The sequence below is a fragment of the Leptopilina heterotoma genome, unplaced genomic scaffold (genome assembly GCF_015476425.1).
Source record: "Leptopilina heterotoma isolate Lh14 unplaced genomic scaffold, ASM1547642v1 Lhet_54, whole genome shotgun sequence".
Classification (NCBI taxonomy): domain Eukaryota; kingdom Metazoa; phylum Arthropoda; class Insecta; order Hymenoptera; family Figitidae; genus Leptopilina; species Leptopilina heterotoma.
This window is the reverse complement of record NW_025111118.1, coordinates 1,580,690-1,598,955: the sequence shown is the minus strand read 5'-3', so window position 1 is coordinate 1,598,955 and position 18,266 is coordinate 1,580,690. Positions and strand designations below refer to the sequence as shown.

At 26.6% G+C, this 18,266-nt stretch overlaps 1 protein-coding gene across 7 annotated transcripts in view; it reads right to left on the bottom strand.

Moving 5' to 3' along the window:
* LOC122508429 (protein capicua homolog) overlaps positions 1 to 18,266 on the bottom strand; it is an 84,682-nt gene that overhangs the window by 49,816 nt on the left and 16,600 nt on the right. Inside the window, exon 1 of one of the 7 annotated variants that reach the window (XM_043621766.1) lies at positions 14,675 to 15,456. The exons of 5 other annotated variants lie outside the window; for them this stretch is intronic. The gene's annotated coding sequence lies outside the window, so the exon portion shown is untranslated. Of the gene's footprint in view, positions 1 to 14,674; positions 15,457 to 18,266 lie in introns of those variants that run through there. One more of the 7 variants, XM_043621767.1, reaches the window with a different exon arrangement.

The following is an 18,266-nucleotide window of genomic DNA, read 5'->3' as shown; positions in this document are numbered from 1 at the left end:
TATAGTAACTTTTTCTATATACATATTTAAACATTTATATACATTATACAAGACTATATACGAAATTATTAAGAAAGAAAAAAATGCCTATAATTTATTACCAATTTGTGCCATTTGAATACGCAGCGATCAAACTTATAACATACGGATCAATTTCTTATCATTGATAGAATAACGAAAAAAAAATTTATGTTAATTTTTGTTTGAATTCAATTCGCGCGCGCACATCAGCCATCTGTTTTCATCGATTTTCATATTTATTATTATATTACTTCAAATATAAATTCCAAACTATGATGATTAATTTTAATACTTATTTCGCGTCTTTAATAATAGAAAAAGAATTTATAAAAAAGTACATTTTAGTACCTACGAAAAATTTATATATATATGACATATGTTTTTGTATAAATGTTGACTGTTAAAAAAAATTATGAAATATTTCTACACGAATTATGTAATTCTATTTTTTTACTTTTTTCATTTTCTTTCTCTTTCTCTCTCTCGGTTTCTTTTTTGCTCTCTTTCATCTCTCTATCTCTCTCTTTTATATATATTCACATTCAATATGAATAGACGCGCCAGACATAAATTTTTTCATTTAAATATAATCAATGATTTCAAAGAAATATAAGGAGGGGAAAAATCGAATTACGAATCTATCTGATGGCACTAAAACATAAATTTTAATTATCATTGTTCAAATAAAATTTATTAATAGAGAAAAAACTTATACTATTCACAACGTAATCATTAATTAAAATTATTATCGTAACTTAAATAATTTGTTACTAAAGATTTACTATACACTGAGAATTTGAAGTTTTATATATTACTTCTAATATTATCAATATTTTCAATGTACTGCTTTTACTATTAATATTATCATTATTATTATTAGTTACTATTACTCTTCTTCTTATTATTATTAGCATTATTATTTTTATTACCATCATTCTTATTATTTTTATTATCATTATTCTTATTATCTTTATTATAATTATTTTTATTTAGTACTATTTATAAGCTAACAGCTTTTAACCTTTTTCCTCTCTCTCTTACTTCTTCACTTGTAATTATAATAATAAAAAGATTACAACTTCCATTATAAAAGTATAGAAAATAAATTATATGTAAAAAAATAACAAGACAAATCAAAGTAAACAAATTTTCAAAATTATTTGCCATTTATAGTAAAATACATACTATTATATATAACCTTTATAATGAAAAAAATAATAATCATGATTAACTAAAATAAAACATTATAGTATTATTTATAAAATACCATGCGATAAACAGAGAAAAAATGAGTTTTATTTTAAAATTTAAAAGAGAAATATAAAATAAAGTTTCTGGCAAAAAAATGCACAATATTATTATGGTTTAAATATATTATTCAAGAAAAATGAAATTTATTTAAGTTTTTTTTTAATAAAGAAAAGCAAAAAAAATGAGATTGTTATTACCATTTTCCTGCATAATATTTAAAAATTAAAATTTTTTTACATTTAAACCCCGCGAGATTGCACAATATGTAAAAGTCACATGTGCATAGTATAAACACGTGCTGTGTTTCGTTCTACTATTATTCTCTATTTGACTTTGTCTATAGTGATACATAGTTGAATTCTTAACAACAACAACAACAATAATAAAAATTTTAAATAAAATAGAAAAAATAACAGACAAATAAATAATTAAAAAAAAAAACTTAAACAAAAAGCGACAAAACTATGATGCCAGAGAAAATAATATCAAAAAATAATAAGAAATAATAAGAAAAAAATAACAATAAAATTACAAAATAAACAAAAATATAAAATTTAATAAAAAACATTAATAACAAAGAAAGTAATAACACAAAAATACTGGCAAAAAATAAAAAAAAATAAAGAAATAATAATAATAACAAAAATAACAATATTAGAAGTAATAATAATTCTAATTCTAATTAAAAAGAGTAACAAAAATAACAAAATATTAGTAGTAATAATAATTATAATATGTATTAATATTATAATTTTTACAAAAAAAGGAAATTTGAATTTCTGAATTTCTTTTGTACACACACACTGTTTTCTCTCTTTATTATAGTAAACGTTATTAAATGACATTTACGTAAATGATAAAATATCTGTTAATTATGTAATGGCATTTTCTTTTATGTAAAATAATTTATATAATTTGTATTTATAATATACAAACATAGATGGCTTTTATGGTGAAACCTTGATTTGAAAATTTATTTTCAATCTATAATAGGAAAACAGAAAACACGTGTTTCAGAGAAATGTACTCTACTATTATTATTATTTTATATATATATTACTATACTCTTGTGCTATAACATATATAACAATAAAACACTCTTTGTAAGTAAAAATCTACATTTATGTCATCAATATAATATACCAACACCGCAAAGTGACTTCCGGCATTCTTCATACTGATAATGATAAAGTCGAGAATGGCAAATATATTTCATTATATGTGTATTATAAATTCACTCCATTACAATAAATAGGGAAAATTTATTTTGTTTATCAAAATATTTATTGTAATAGAAAGGAAAGAGAAAATTTATTTTTATTCATTTTTTTATAAGAGGAGAAAAGTAATCAGGTAATGAGAAAAATAACAAAAATTTAGAAAATGGAAATGATCCTAAAGTTCACGTTTAAATGAATAAAATTTATTTCTTCTTCAAATTAAATTTTTATTCCAATAATTTTTACGTCAAGAAAATTTCTTTTATTAAAAAAACTAATTATTAAATTTCTAAAATGCAAACTTGAAGTTAAAATTTATTTAAGTATTTCTTCTTAAAAATTAAATTTTTAAAATCATTTTGCGTCAAGAACATTATATACTTTTATCAAGAAAACTAATTATTAAGTTTCTAAAATGCAAAACTAAGTTTTTTTAATTTTCATTGCAATTATCAATTTATGAAAATATTTTTAATAAAAAATATTTCAAAGTTCAAAACTTGTGGATCATAATAAAATCATAATAAAATGACGAAGAGTTAAGAAAATTGGAAAATGAATAAATAAATAAAGAATGAAGAAAATTAAATGTTAGATAAATAAATAAATAAAGAATATTGAAGAAAATTAGAAAATGGATAAATAAAGAAGGGCGAAGAAAATGAATAAATAAGTAAACGAAAATTGGAAAATGAATAAATAAAGGAATAAAAATGAAATACATCTTGTCATCTCGATTAATAAAAATGACAGAGTGTTTCAATATTAATGACAATTCCCCTTCTTCAAAAAAATAACTCATATACTCTTTTAAAAAAATAAAAAAAAATTACTCCTTTTCGTAAAGTTAACAAACTATTTAATTACTTCCTCGAAAAACACAAACACACTTTACTGATAAACACAATCGAATCAAAAAAAAAAAAAAAAACAGTATACATAAGAATAGCAATGATATAGTAAAAGATATACAACTACTGTCAATAATAATTATTCTCTTCCACATAATTATATATACAAAATTATAAAATCAAAAAAATAAATTTTATTCCCCTGAAAAGAAAATTTAGGAATAAAATATTTTTTTTCGAATAAAATAAATAAATAAAAAACTTAAGAAATTGTAACTAATTATCTCTTTGAAAATGATAAGCGAAAAAAAAAGAAAAAAGAAAACAGAAAACAAACCGTTAGCGATAGGAAAAAATTTTTCTATTTTTTCTCTTGGGAGGGGGAAAAAGGAAAAAAGATCTTTCAAAATGAAAGTGTTGATAAAGAAACACGTTAAATGATTTTCTTTGTACGATTCACTATCAGTACGAATCATCCGTGACATTCACGAGTCAACTTTGACCTTATTGACATTTTCATGAAAAAAAATTGTCATTTTATCAATTAACTCCATTAACGGGGTCATTTATTGCTTCAATACTATTTACTGTTTAACAATTCATCCTCATCGTTTTATTTGATGATGATTGATTGTCAATAGGATCAAATATTGTCACAACTTATTAATTTCCTCACATACGTATTTTACCAATATATATATAATAAATAATAATAAAGGTAATAACTATATTTATATTTTATGTGTATAACAAAATAAAAAAATTACTTCGGCTGTAGTACAATTTTTTTTAACTATATAAATTTTTACTGTCAAGAATTTTTTTTAAATATTCCTGCTGCAATTTTTACTATAAAGAATTTTTTACTATATTACTATTTTTACTATTTTCAATGTAAATTTTAATAAAAATTAGTAAAATATGAAACTGAAGTTACCAACGTTTGTTCGACGAAAAATATAATACGTAACAATTTCTACTATCACGAATTTTTTAAAAATATTTCTAGTGTTAATTTTACTACTTTCGATGTAAACTTTAGTAAAAATTAGTAAAGAAAAATATAGAGAAATGCAGAAAAATTTATTCTATAAAAATAGTGAAAGTTTCAGTAAATTTTCACAATATTTCAAGAGAAAATTTTACTATTTTAAAAGTAAATTTTATGTAAAAATTAATAAAGTATTCTTCAATCGTAGATTCAAACGTTCGGAATTCTTAAGGAATTATTATTATTTCTAAAAATAATAAAAATAGTTTATTTATTTATTAGATTTGTTTTTTCACCTGTCCTGAATAGAAGGAAAACGCATTATCAAGTTGAAGTCCACAACGTTGATCAACGAAAAAAAATTTTTCACTAAGTAAATTAATTAAAAATTACGCAGCAATATTGACACAAAAATATTTAGAAAAAAAGATTGATGTTTATGTTTTGATAATAATTATTTTACAATCAAATATTAAATTAAAAATAATACTTGATTGCATTAAATAAATTTTTTTCGTTGATCAACGTTGTGGACTTCAACTTCGTAACGCATTAGAAATTACTATAATAGTATATACAATTAATTAATTATTCACTTGGTATTTATAATTCAAATAATAATATAATATTCTTTTATGATTCATTATGCTCAATGTTACATTAATTAATCATATGATTTTTAAATGACAAAAGGAAAAGAGTTTCAGTTTATAATTTCGTAATGCAATAATTTTCTAGTGCTAAATTATATTGTTTTAGTTTATATAATAATTCTTGTAATCAATGTTAATAAATGACAAATTTTTTTTTCTTTAAATTAAACGTACACATTATTGAAACAATGTCACATGTATGTGTATATATATATATGTAGTTGTTAAAAGCAAATAATCATTTTTTTCCATTAAGTGATCTTTCCCTTGAAAAGTGAGGAGCTATTGGACGGTAAAATTAAAAAGAGGAGATAAAAAATAGTAAATCGATAAACACGCCTACTATGTAAACATAAAAGGCGCGGTTCTTTCATGATAGTCAGGGTCAGTTGAGTTCACTGTATACGAAAAGTAAATTATCCTCAGATTGCAGATAAGACTATATATATATACGTATATACAGTAGTGAAAATCTATCTTCAAGAAGGGAAAAATATTTTCATCCTACTGCTGAGAAAATAAAGAATTTTTGACTACAAAGTGACTAAAAAATCAAAAAAAGACACAAAGAGTGTTAGAAAAAAAAATTTTTTTGATTTTTTTCTCAAAGTAATAAAAATTACCGCATGAAAAAGAATTATGGTTTTTTCCCTTTCTTTTCATTTTAACTAAACGGTTAAGGAATGGTACAATTTTCTTTTTTTTACGAGAGAGACATGATTTCGCAATTGTTGTGACTAGCAATGGACGTTATCTTCATATTACGCTTATAGTTTCGACAAAGTATCACCGTTTCAAACAAAGAAGAGAATCTACAATGTATTCTTCTGTAAAATTTTTGAGATTCACAAATCGGAAGAGGAAAAAGGGAGAAAATTTTTTTTTCTCAGTTTCCTTGAAAATTTCAATTTAAAAAACGAACAAAAAGAAGATTTAGAAGAAAGAAGAAAAAAAGACACTAAAAATCCAAAAAGGAAATTTCATTTAAGAAAATCGGAAAAAACAAAATGCAAAAAAAGAAAAAGATGCCAAAGAGAAGAAATACTAAATGAATGTTTGCGGAAAATGTGGAAAAATTTGCATAAAACACTTTTCCTGTATTTAGAAAAAAAAAATGCGTACGATTAAAAAGAGCGTGTCCTCCAAAAATCATTAAGTCCAATCTGTCTTATCATTTACTTGTGTAATTAAAGATATCATTTCTGTGTCATTCTTGTTCTATTGACCCCCATATCTCCCATCGTTAATGGCAATTTTTACACATGGGGCATTCCAGGTGGAATTTTCATTGAAATCTTTTTTTTTTTGTTCGGAATATCTTTTTTATATAGAAAATAAGAAAACACGTATTTTTTTATTTTTTACTGAATAAAAATTATTAAAGTTGTGATTTTTTTAAAATTCTAATACAAATCATAATAATAAAGTTAAATTTACTAGGTTGGGTCAATATAACTTAATTTTGTGTAACTAATTTAATTAGTGATATTTGACTATTTATATTATTTATTTTTATAAAATAAAATTCAATTTATAAAAATAAAATTAGTAATTTTTGACTAATAATTAGTTACTTTTTACAAATTTATAAAGCAAAGAGTTAACCACGATTTTTCTAATAATGAACTATTTTTAATTAATTCACATTTATAGAGATAGCTTCAATATTTTTGGGCTCTTCAAAAACACTTTACTTATTTAATAGTCTCCACTCTTTGGTAAAAAATTTAAATTTTTTAAAAATTATCAAAAATTCGAAAAACCGAATTTCTAAAAATTCAACATTTTTTCTTCTCTTTTATGGCATTTAGCTTCAATATTTTTGGGCTCTTGAAAAACACTTTACTTATTTAATAGTCTTGGTAAAAAATTTGGTAAAAAATTTTAATTTTTTAAAAATTATCAAAAATTCAAAAACCATAATTTTTTAAAATTCAACATTTTCTCTTCTGTTTTATGGCATTTAGCTTCAATATTTTTGAGCTCTTGAAAAGGATTTTACTTCTTTAATAGTCTCTACTTTTTGGTGAAAAATTTAAATTTATTAAAAATTATCAGAATTAACTTTTTAAAAATATTTCTAAATAATTTTTGAAAGACAATAGTTTTACAACTACATACAATTAAAAAATGTCCAAAAATTTGGTAAAATTTTTTAAAAAATAATATTTTAAATTTACTGAAATCTTTTAAAAATAATAATCATTTTTACTATAATTCAAATTTAGAGAGTAAAGAGTTATTAAATATTTTATTAAAAAAAAACTTCTGTTCATTCTTTTGCATTAAAATAACATTTTTTCAAACATTTTCATAAAATTTTCAAAATTATTAATTTTTTTAAAAAATTTTAATCATTTTTTCTAATTTTGTTCTCATTTTATATTTTCAAAGATAGAAATTATTAAGCATCAAACAATTAATTTATCAGTTAACTAAAAATGTAAGTTGATAAAAACCGGAGAAGTTCATCTCTTAAATTTTTTAACAACTTTTTTTCAGTTCATTAATTTTCCAAACTTATCGCCTAATACAATAATGAAAGAATCAATTTTCAAATAAAAACTAAAAAAAAAAACTTATTTCAATATATCGAACAACGAATTATTATTACTCTAATTATTAATTAGATTATAATTCAATTTATAGTTTTATTTATATAAAAAAAAATCCAGAGTTTATCGAACTTCTCTTTAATTATGCAAATTTAATTATACATTACATTTCATGATTTTATTTAATCAGGGGAATATTTAATTTAGAGAAATTGAATTATTGCATCAGTTGTGTGTGTATATATTTAAGCAAGAAAAAAATGTAGGTAGTCGTTGAATCTGAGATTATAAAAGAAACTGATAAAGTATTGCGTTATAATGAAGAAAATTTAAATAGTCCTGATGTTTGAAAGAAAGAGAGAGAGAGACAGAGAGAGGGAGAATTGTATCGCCTTACAAGCGATCTCGTTTATATTTATAAAGTCAGTTGCGAATTGCAACAAAGCTGTATAATTTATGAATTCATCATGCCTCTCTCGTTCAACTGTCTGAATCGTCCCTGATAGTGAGAAGATGGTCCGATAGCGACAGACGTGCTTCGAATAAATGTCTAGTGTGTCTTGGTGGCCATCTTCTTTTTTAAGTTCGTGACCTTGCTTTATAATTTTTTTTTTCTTTTCTTTTCTTTATATTCTTCTAATGTCACTTTCTCACCATCAATTATATTATATCATAAACATTTGATTTCATTTTCCATGAAACAAATTAAATTTTATCGTAATCCCTAAAATTCTGAACTGAATTTTTCAATTCAATTTTTCTAACTTCTTAAAATTAGCGTCGACACTTAGCGTTGTGATTTCTAGAAAATCACTCATAGTGATTTTCTATAAATCCCAACGCTAAGTGTCGACGCTAATTTTCACCTATAAGAAATTATAAATTTCCTAAATTATTCCGCAGGGCGCTTTTCTAAAAGAAAATGGTTTCTTTTCGGTTTTTGTGAAAAAGAAGCATTTTTTTTCGGATTAAATATTTATTTCGCTATCGAATATACGCAATTATTATATGAAAATAAATTAAATATAATCGATAATTTGAAACGAATAAATTATTTTCCAGTCGTGGAACCAAACTGTCTGGCGTGATATAGAAAAAATGCACGAGAAAAAAAAGCTATCAATTCACTATCAATATATATTGCAAATTAGTAGTTCACGTGATAAAATTTGTTATTCAATATATATAATTCAGTTTTAGGAATACGAAAATTATTCGAAAAATTTTTTTGCTTGAAATTTACTTGGTACATAGATAAGATTATACACATTTTAAACTGTATAGTTATGGATTGATTTTTTTTATCTCTTTCCTATAATTATTGAGCATAAAAGATCATTTTGTGTATACTATAAATTCAATTTAAAAACAGATGTTCCTTTTTTCATTGATAATCCACTTTTTATAATTTTTCTGAATAAGTCTCAAATCACGAATAAGAAATTTGCATGTTCATTATTATTATAATTAGTATTATTACTACTATTGCCAATAATAATAATAATAATAATAATAATAATAATAATAATAATAATAATAATAATAATAATAATAATAATAATAATAATAATAATTATTATTATTATTATTAATAATAATATTATTTTTTTTAATTGTTATTAATATTTTTTTAATTATTAATTAATTTAGTATATTTTACCTTTTTCTAAATAACGAAAAATACTGACAAAATAATTAATTTAATTTGAAACAAGAAATAAAATATATTTTCAAATTAGTGATTAAAATTGAATAAATATAATTATTTTTTTATAAGAAGAAATAAATTTATAATTATTTATATATCAATGTTAGAAAGACACGTGTTCGCGTTTTGATTACTGTAACTCTGCATATAATGCACGATTGTACAATTTTTCTATATATAATACATATACATTAAAGTGTTAAGTATTTTATTTCGCTTCCTATGCAATTATTTTCACTCGAAGACAATGACATAGAAGTGATTATTAATCTAATATTTATTTTTTATTCTCCCAACAAAAATATGTTACTTATTTTCATAATGACAATAATTATCTGAATTATTTATATACTAATTCTGCTTTTTTCCCTATAAGTAATTAGGATGTGAAATAAAAAATTTTAAAATCCCTCACAACAAATAATACATTAATTAATTAACATTAAATAATAGTACAAAAAACCGGAAACAATCTAAATTAATAGCAATAATAATGATAAAAATAAAATTACGTAAATAATAATAATAATAATAATAATAATAATAATAATAATAATAATAATAATAATAATAATAATTTAACATTAAATTAAAACTTAATCATTTAAAAAAAAAATTTGATATTCAAAATGAATTTCATTTTATTATAAAAAAAAGACTCACTGAATAAATTAAAAAGAAAACTTAATCAGTGAAGTTATCAGTGATTATAACCCTGTGTGGGAAGAGTTAATCACTTCAAGAATAAATCAATAGTTATAGATGTTAGTATGTATATCCTTGTGTATTAAAGCTAATATATGAACGTCCATAAGAACAAAACTTTTTTTTAAGTCGATTAAAATAATGTCGCAAACTGTTTATACACCTGAATATATTCTCTAAATAAACAAACTGAATCGTATAGTAATTGATTAAGCCTTTTATTATTAGTTGATAATTTATTTTTCCATTTAAAAAGAAAATAGTTCACAGTCAAATATAAACGAAGTTTTCTTTTATATTATTTGTAGTTTATTTTAGAAAATGTATGTGTACCAAAAATTATGACAAATATTTACTACATTTTTTATTAAATAGAGGAAAATTTGTCTACTTATTGTACTCAATGTTTAAACTATAGAGAAAGACACTACAAAAATAAGAAAGAGAAAAGAAAAAATAATACGAAAAATGGAAAAAATAACACAGAAAAATGTATATAATTTTAATATCTACAGATGTCTAATATTATTAAATTTTATATTTGATAAAATTGAAATTTTTTAAATTTTAATCCTAGTCATAAATAAATTTAATATTTCAGTATATGTGATAAAGTTATGCTACTTTTATATATTCTCTTATCGAGAAATGTCTTTCACTTGCGACAGTATTAAAAATAGTTTTTACACACTTTCAAAGAGTTTAAACAATAAATTCTTTTATACGATAAACAGTAGACTCTTTGGTTTATTTAATAAAATATAAAAAAGACGAGTAAAATAAACGAGTAATAAATGATTACAAATTATTCCAATTTTCAAGAGAGAACATATCAGACAGACGTTTAAAATTGCACAACTAAAAATAATTCCAAATCAATATTTCTTGATGCTAAACTCAAACAGACTTCTTGTCTGTGAATTCTGAGTTTATAAAATATTTAATATTACAATTGAATATCACTGACAAATTAATTAAAATTATTTAATCTCTAATTAATTATGTTTCAATTTCATTAAAATTGAAAATGCCAAAACAAAGAGACAATGTATTGTGTTCAACTGAGTAGTTCCTTTCTAAAATTAATATTTCCCTTCGCATAAGCATAATACGAAACTTGTTAATTTTATATAGTGTTGGTTTTCCATTTGGTTTTCATAAATAATGGAGAAATTAACAGAAGTAGCATTATACTCTTACAAACGCGGATTAAAAATATAGATTTTTTAATAAATCTTGAGATCAAGTACAGTTTAGAAATTGTACGGAGTAACATCTGCAGAAAATTGTTTAAATAATAAAAATTAGTTTCAACTAACACAAAAATTGTACCATTCTGGATGTTTGGTATAGTAGTTTGATGGATAGTACCCACTGGTATTAACTAGTTCATCTTATCCATTACCGAAATGAGTTGAACTAGTTAACATCTTATCCATTTCATAAATGAGTTGAATTTAACGAAAAGTTGAGAACGCATTCCGTAACCTAAAACTCATTAGTCTGCATTTCCAGTGAATGGAATTTTACGACACAACTTCATTTAGTGGAATTTTATAAAAAATTTTATTGAAAACTGAATTTGTGAGCTAATCACAAATGAATATGATCGACTTGGAACTGACTAAAAGATTGTAAAACGTGAAAAGTGGAAAATAAGTGCTGGAGTGGGAACAACGTTAGTGAGAGAGAAATTTCTCTGTTGTTATTCAAAACTCAAGCACTATAAATTCCGCTTCTCTTTATAGTTAAGAATCTTAGGTACCAATTATAGTTTGTAAATAAAATCAACTTTTTTCGATGACGACATAGTATTTATAGAGATGAAATTGTAAAGCACTCGATAGCATCTTACAGAAAGGAATCAGATTTCCGGTATTATCAGTCTTATTAGTAGTAGTATTGAACACTCTTATTAGTACTTATATTAATCACTCTTATTAGTGCTAATATTAACAATTACCCTCATTAATACTAATACTATTATTTGTATTGATTTGAGTGATTAATGCCGATAATAATAACTAAAGCACTAAGAATATTATTATTAATATCAGTATTACTTTTGGTGATTAACCCTCCGTTTGACACATGTTCTGTTGTTAATCAAAAGATATAGTTTTCTACCTTATATCTCAAATTTTAGGTATAGACTTTTTTGACTATTATTTTCTTATAGTGTTTTAGCAAAACTTTAGCAAAAATTTAGCACTAAATTGTTAGGTATGTAATGTTTATAAAACTATACCTTAGAGCACAAGTTCCTAGTTTTCCTAATCTATATAAAATTTAAATAAATATTAAAACCGTAAGGATCTGTTCTGGACCCGAGTGTCAGATGGAGGGTTAATACTGATTCGAAACAACTTGAATACGCTGATGATGAATCAATGCCATATCGATAAAATTTCACTAATTCATCTGTTAATACATCAGGCTAATTGAGTTACACTCGCTAATTCATCTGAAGAATACAGACTAATTGTGTTACAATCACTAATTAATCTGCAAATGCAGGCTAATTAAGCTACAAGCGCTAATTCAACACTTTAGAAAAATGGATAGTAAAAAGATGATGCACACTATTGTTATAGTCGATAACATCAAAAATGGGATGCATACAATAGTATACTACTCCGCATAATACAGAGGTTATTACAATCTAGAAATTTAATAACTTCTTCTTAGATGCTAATGCATCTATTACAATCTAGAAGTTATTACAATCTAGAAGTTATTACAATCTAGAAGTTATTACAAACTAGATGTTATTCCGTACAATCTTGGTGTTATTCTGTACAATCTGTATATTGCACTTGACACAATCTTTAATCCGTATTTGTAGCACTAAGAATGATTATACCGATACTATTATTATTATTAAACCAAACAACATTTTTCTCTCCTTGAAATGAAGAGAACAATACCACTTCTGGTTGAATAATGATCTTTCTAGTCCTGCTTGAATAATAATCAACTGTATAAACAATTAATTGTGGTAATATATTCATAAACATAAAGTATGCATGAGAGAAAACTAATTGGGTCCACGTAATAGATGACCGAATAAGACAAGGGGGAATAGTACAACACAGGGTGGCTTTTCATTATACATCAGAATGAAGTTGCTCCTGTATCATATTCATTAAAATCAATACAGTCTTCTTTCGTCAAGTATTGATAGCACTCCTAAAGATTCACTATTTCCCTCCTCGCACCCCCAACAACATGTCGGCTATTGGATTTCAGCTAGTTTTTCTGAGTGTCGATGAGGGCTATAAGGGACAGAGGTAACACGAGTGTCACGTGGTTGTTGAACGACTTTATGCTATCTAAGTCGTATCCATTGAGTAAAGTTTTGCCAGGGCGGTGGTATCGGGTCTCTCGCGTCGGTGCATGAACACGAGTAATGGTTCCCCTATGTGTGTTACATACATATAGGGGTGTGTTTCACAGACACTAAAAAAGGGGGTGGTAGTGGTGGTGGTGGAATCAAGGAGCACTGAGAGAATGAGGGTGGGAAATATCAAGTGCGGAAGTGGGGAAAATGTGCGCGGACACGAAACCTCCTGCATCGCGGTTGACGACAACTTTGGCGTCGAACCCCTGGAGACGAGGAGAAAGAAGAGCTCTTGAAAATCTGGCTCAATACTCAGGAATCTTTTTCTTCTCGTCTCAAATGACCACTACTCACAAAAATATGATATCAAAAAAATTCCACAAAGATTGTTCGTTTTTTTTTCTCCTCTTTCTTTTTTCGGATGAGATTCAGTGTCTCTTGTATACCGAAATTCCATAATGGCTGAGTGCACTCACCGAAGTTGCAGCAGCTACTTCTCTCTCACTAACACAATAAATCCATTGTGAGAGGATTCCTGACGGCGCATTCCGCGTGTACGTACTAACGTACGGGTACGAGGGTGTACGACTCACGGAGGTTCGGCTCGACTCGTTTGCGGATGTCGTCACGAGGCGAGGAGAGAGGAGTTTTGTTGGAGAGTGAGAGGGAAAGGGAGAGAAAAGAAAGGGTAGGGTTCGGGAAGAAGAGCGAGAATGAGAGTAAAGGAATAGTGTGAGAAAGAGAGAATGCGCTACGTGTGTGAGTGAAAGAAAAAGAATGTGTTTGTATATGTGTTGGAGGGAAGTGACGGAGGGATCGAGGGGCAGGAGAAGACGAGCAGAGAGACGGTGAAGCGTAAGAGGGTAAAGGGGAACAGAGGAGTAGCGAGTATTAGAAGGGGAAGATAGGAAGAGAGTGAGAGAGTAGTACTCGCGTATGGTCGCTGTATAAATAGACAAGAGGCGATAGGCGGTATAGTGAACCTCCTAGGCCAGGTAGTAATAAATGCTCGTACAGCACGACCAAACTGCATACTTCGGTCCTACCGACTCGCAAACTCATTCCACCTCCGATATGTACATGAGCGATATTTCTGTATGAATGTTTCAATGTGTTTATGCAAATGACACATATGCGAGGGGCGTACAAGTGTTGGTACGTACATGTGGTACGAGTATGCATACGGCAGCGTAAGTTTGCAGTACATATGTGTAACATATCCGTACAAATAAAATTACACACAAATATCGCTGATAGGTGTCCTCCTACATGTTGGACACATACACAAATGCAACTGTATGGTGACAGAGGAAGGAGGCTCACATTAAAAGCTGTAAAAAAAGAGCAAGAGACATAGAGAGGAAGAGTTTGATACGCACCAAGTGACACACACACTCACGTAGTTTTCACTGCACCATACTGATATTGTGGTTGCTTTACCCTCTCCCGGGTCATGGGTAAATAAACACAGTAAACTAAGCCGAATCCCGGATCGTGACGGCGTTCGTTTTCATAAAGCACCTCTCGCGATTGCCAATTGTTTTGTCACTGATTCTTTATGAACTAATGAGGAATCTAACGATAAGTAAATAAGATCGATTTGAGCAATTACCGTGCGTAAACGCGAGCCATCGTAGTTCCAAATTATTGACATCTTCCCCGCTCCGCACACTCCTGGGGACCACACATCACACACGTACACGTATATCAGCGTATATAGTTACTTGCTGAATTGCTCAAGTGAACTGACTTGACTACTCCAATCCAATCCACACTGGATTGAAGGAGTGCGCACACAGAGTTCCTTTCAGGCGCACACTATGCTAAGCGGCGCGCGCAACTACGACATCACCGCACTACGTACGAACGAAAGAACCGTGGAATTCACACACCAACAAGGAGAGAGGGGATCCCTCACTCTGCCGGACCCTCCAACACCTACGCATATAGCCAGCCAAGCTCAGCCAAACATACAACCAGGAGAAGAATAGCCTAGTCTCAGGAACGGCTTGCCTCAGTTTTGGCCCCAGGCTGCCACACTTCTTCCCATACCAGACATCCAACCAAAGATTTAAGAGAAATATCTCTGAAAATAGAATAACCTGACCATGTTGGAGCATGATAAAAAAGACAATAACCAATACTCCACACACGAAAAATTCTAGATATTTAAAATTAAACTAGTCATTCGACAAACCTAGGTCAGGTTCCATATCATATTTTATTCCCTCCTTTAAGTAGGAGCGAAATTCACGATAAAATTCTCGCAAACTGTTTGATTTTTCAACAAGTTATTAGGAGGACTACACAGTCTACCCACTGCGCAATAAAAAATAAACAAATCTCACTGCGCATCCCAGAATCCAATTATAACCTTTCTACGCAAAAATTTCCCCCACCCCCCAGGCAAAAAAAATAGTCTGCGCATGCGTGATAGATCAACCAATAGGCCAATACACCCTTGCGTGTTACTATGGTAACTCACAAAGTAAAAGAAGAAAAAATTCTCCATTTCTTTTACTCTTATGGGTCACCATAATAATCACGTTTCTCATGCACTCACAAGAATCATCCTACCGGCGTACACTTGCTTAAGTTTCGAATGACCTTCCTCTCCTGAAACCGCAAGTTGTTTAAAGAAAATTGTAGTTTGACCTTGTAGAAAGATGCAGAAAGATCTCTAAAATAAATTTCACTCCAATTAAATGAAATTATTTTTGAAGAAAGCCTTCTTAACCTTCAAAAAAAAAAAAAATAATAAATAAACCCAACATGACGATCATACAATAATTCAGAGAACAATAGCGAAAAAATGATTGTTCCATCATAAGTGTTATGAGCAATTAATAAACAAAACAATTTAAAAGATTGCAGCAATTTTATAATTAGTAGGTTAACTCAGAATCTCTCTATGTCTATTATAGTAATCAACATTATACTCTATGATTACTACGATAAAAACATAAATAATAAGTATTTCGAAGTCATATGTGTAATTTCTGCATTATATCGTTTTCAACTATATTCAACACAAAATGTATTTATTTACCTAAATGTCTATTAAATCTTGTCTTTATTTTCCTATAACAAGTTCTGTTACTTACATACTATTAAAAATTTAAATTATCCGATTGAAATTGTATAGAGGAGTAAATGAATAACTCAGGGACAATTAAATCTATTAAAGTATTTTAAGTCTTAATTCTCAGTTAAAGAAGTAGATAATTGCTCATTAGCAATTAACAAGGTTATACATATGCTATAATCTTTTTTCCCTGCACCACAAAAGTTAAGATTTAAATAAATTTTTTATTAAATTAAATGAGCTTTTAATTAAGAGAGAACGAGAGAGAGAGAAAAAGAGTCATTCCTAAATATAAAATTTATAAAGTTATACGAGATCACGAAACGCGTCTAAACGTGTTTAATCTGGCAAGTTAACGAATACACTGTCGGATGTTATCAAGGCAAGCTCTCTTTCAAAAAGTCTGCGTCAAATGTTCTAATACTATACACGTATAATAATCCTTATTATGCTGTCGTCGCTGATATTTTAATCCAATCTTATCCAATTTGTGGCTGAGGCAAAGAATATAATTCTCGCCATTTATTTATATATATGAAATAAATTAAAAATCGTTCATTAAAAATTTGGGTAATTTTAACATTCTTTTTATTGGAAATATATCAATTTTATAGTAAATTAATTATCAAGAGATATTAATTAATACGATGGTTGACATTTTATATTTTCTCTCGTTTGGAAATTTTTTGGCGCTTACAAATCTAATGTCCTTTTTTTGTATAACCATATCTATTATCAGATTTCTTTTTAATATTAGATGAATCTTTTTTGGTATCAATAAAAACTGCGAATCAATATCTAAACTGATTCATATTTTTGATGCCTTAATAAGAAATACAATTATTCAATTATTGAAAGTCATTATAGAATATTTTACATGTCAGGAATCTTTTACAAAAAGAGTTAATTTTCTTTGGGAATAATAATAATTCTGATAATATGAGAAAATATAATCAGATTTAGCTCATCAAGTCTCACCGAATTACAGTTGAAAATAGACCTCAGGATATGAATATTACATACATATTTGCTCCAAGTCTAGAGTTACGAATGTGATTCTAATTAATGCAATAAGAGTTGTTTTTACCCCAAAGATTGTACATAAATCAGCATAATTTTGCAAACGATTATAATTATTTGCTAAGCAGCATTTCTAGAGAAAAAGTATTTATCTATAACATTGGAATTATTAAACAAAAATCAAAACTAAAACAAATAAGTAATAAAAGACAATTTTTCGTATTATGATAAAACTGAAAGAATTCTATTCCTTTTGTAATTTGACATTATTGTGACAATAAAACAAAATGAGTGTCTATAAATGCAGGTTTTTAATAAGATGTACATACAAGCCTCGACACTTAAGACCTTATTGTTCAACCAGCCAAATAAGGAAATAAGCTGATTTATAAAACATGAAGAACGACAGTAGACTTGCTTTGAGACGAAAATTAATTTATGTCAAATAATTTTAAATGCTTTTCTTGGTAAACAAATTTATATTCTCAAAATCAATGCGTTTTCCTGTAAAACTGACTCTTTCTTAATTTGTAATAGTCTCATCTGAAACAACCTCTATTCAAAAATTTCCTGAAATGCATCCTATGCATGCAGACAAGAAGTAGTGTTACATTGTAAAAAGTACAAATTTTCTAAAATTTTACTAATAGAATTTATTGATGCTAATATAAATTCTTGAAATTGAGAGAACTTACGATTATAACATAAAATAAATACTCTATCAGACTTGTTTTTATTAAAGAGAAATGAATAATTGTTTTAAGCATTTAAAAAAAAGGAAGAAAGATAACGAGTATTAAGGAAATTGTACAAGTAGCATTACTACTCTTCAGTAGATAGAAAATGAATCATTGAAATAGTTATGC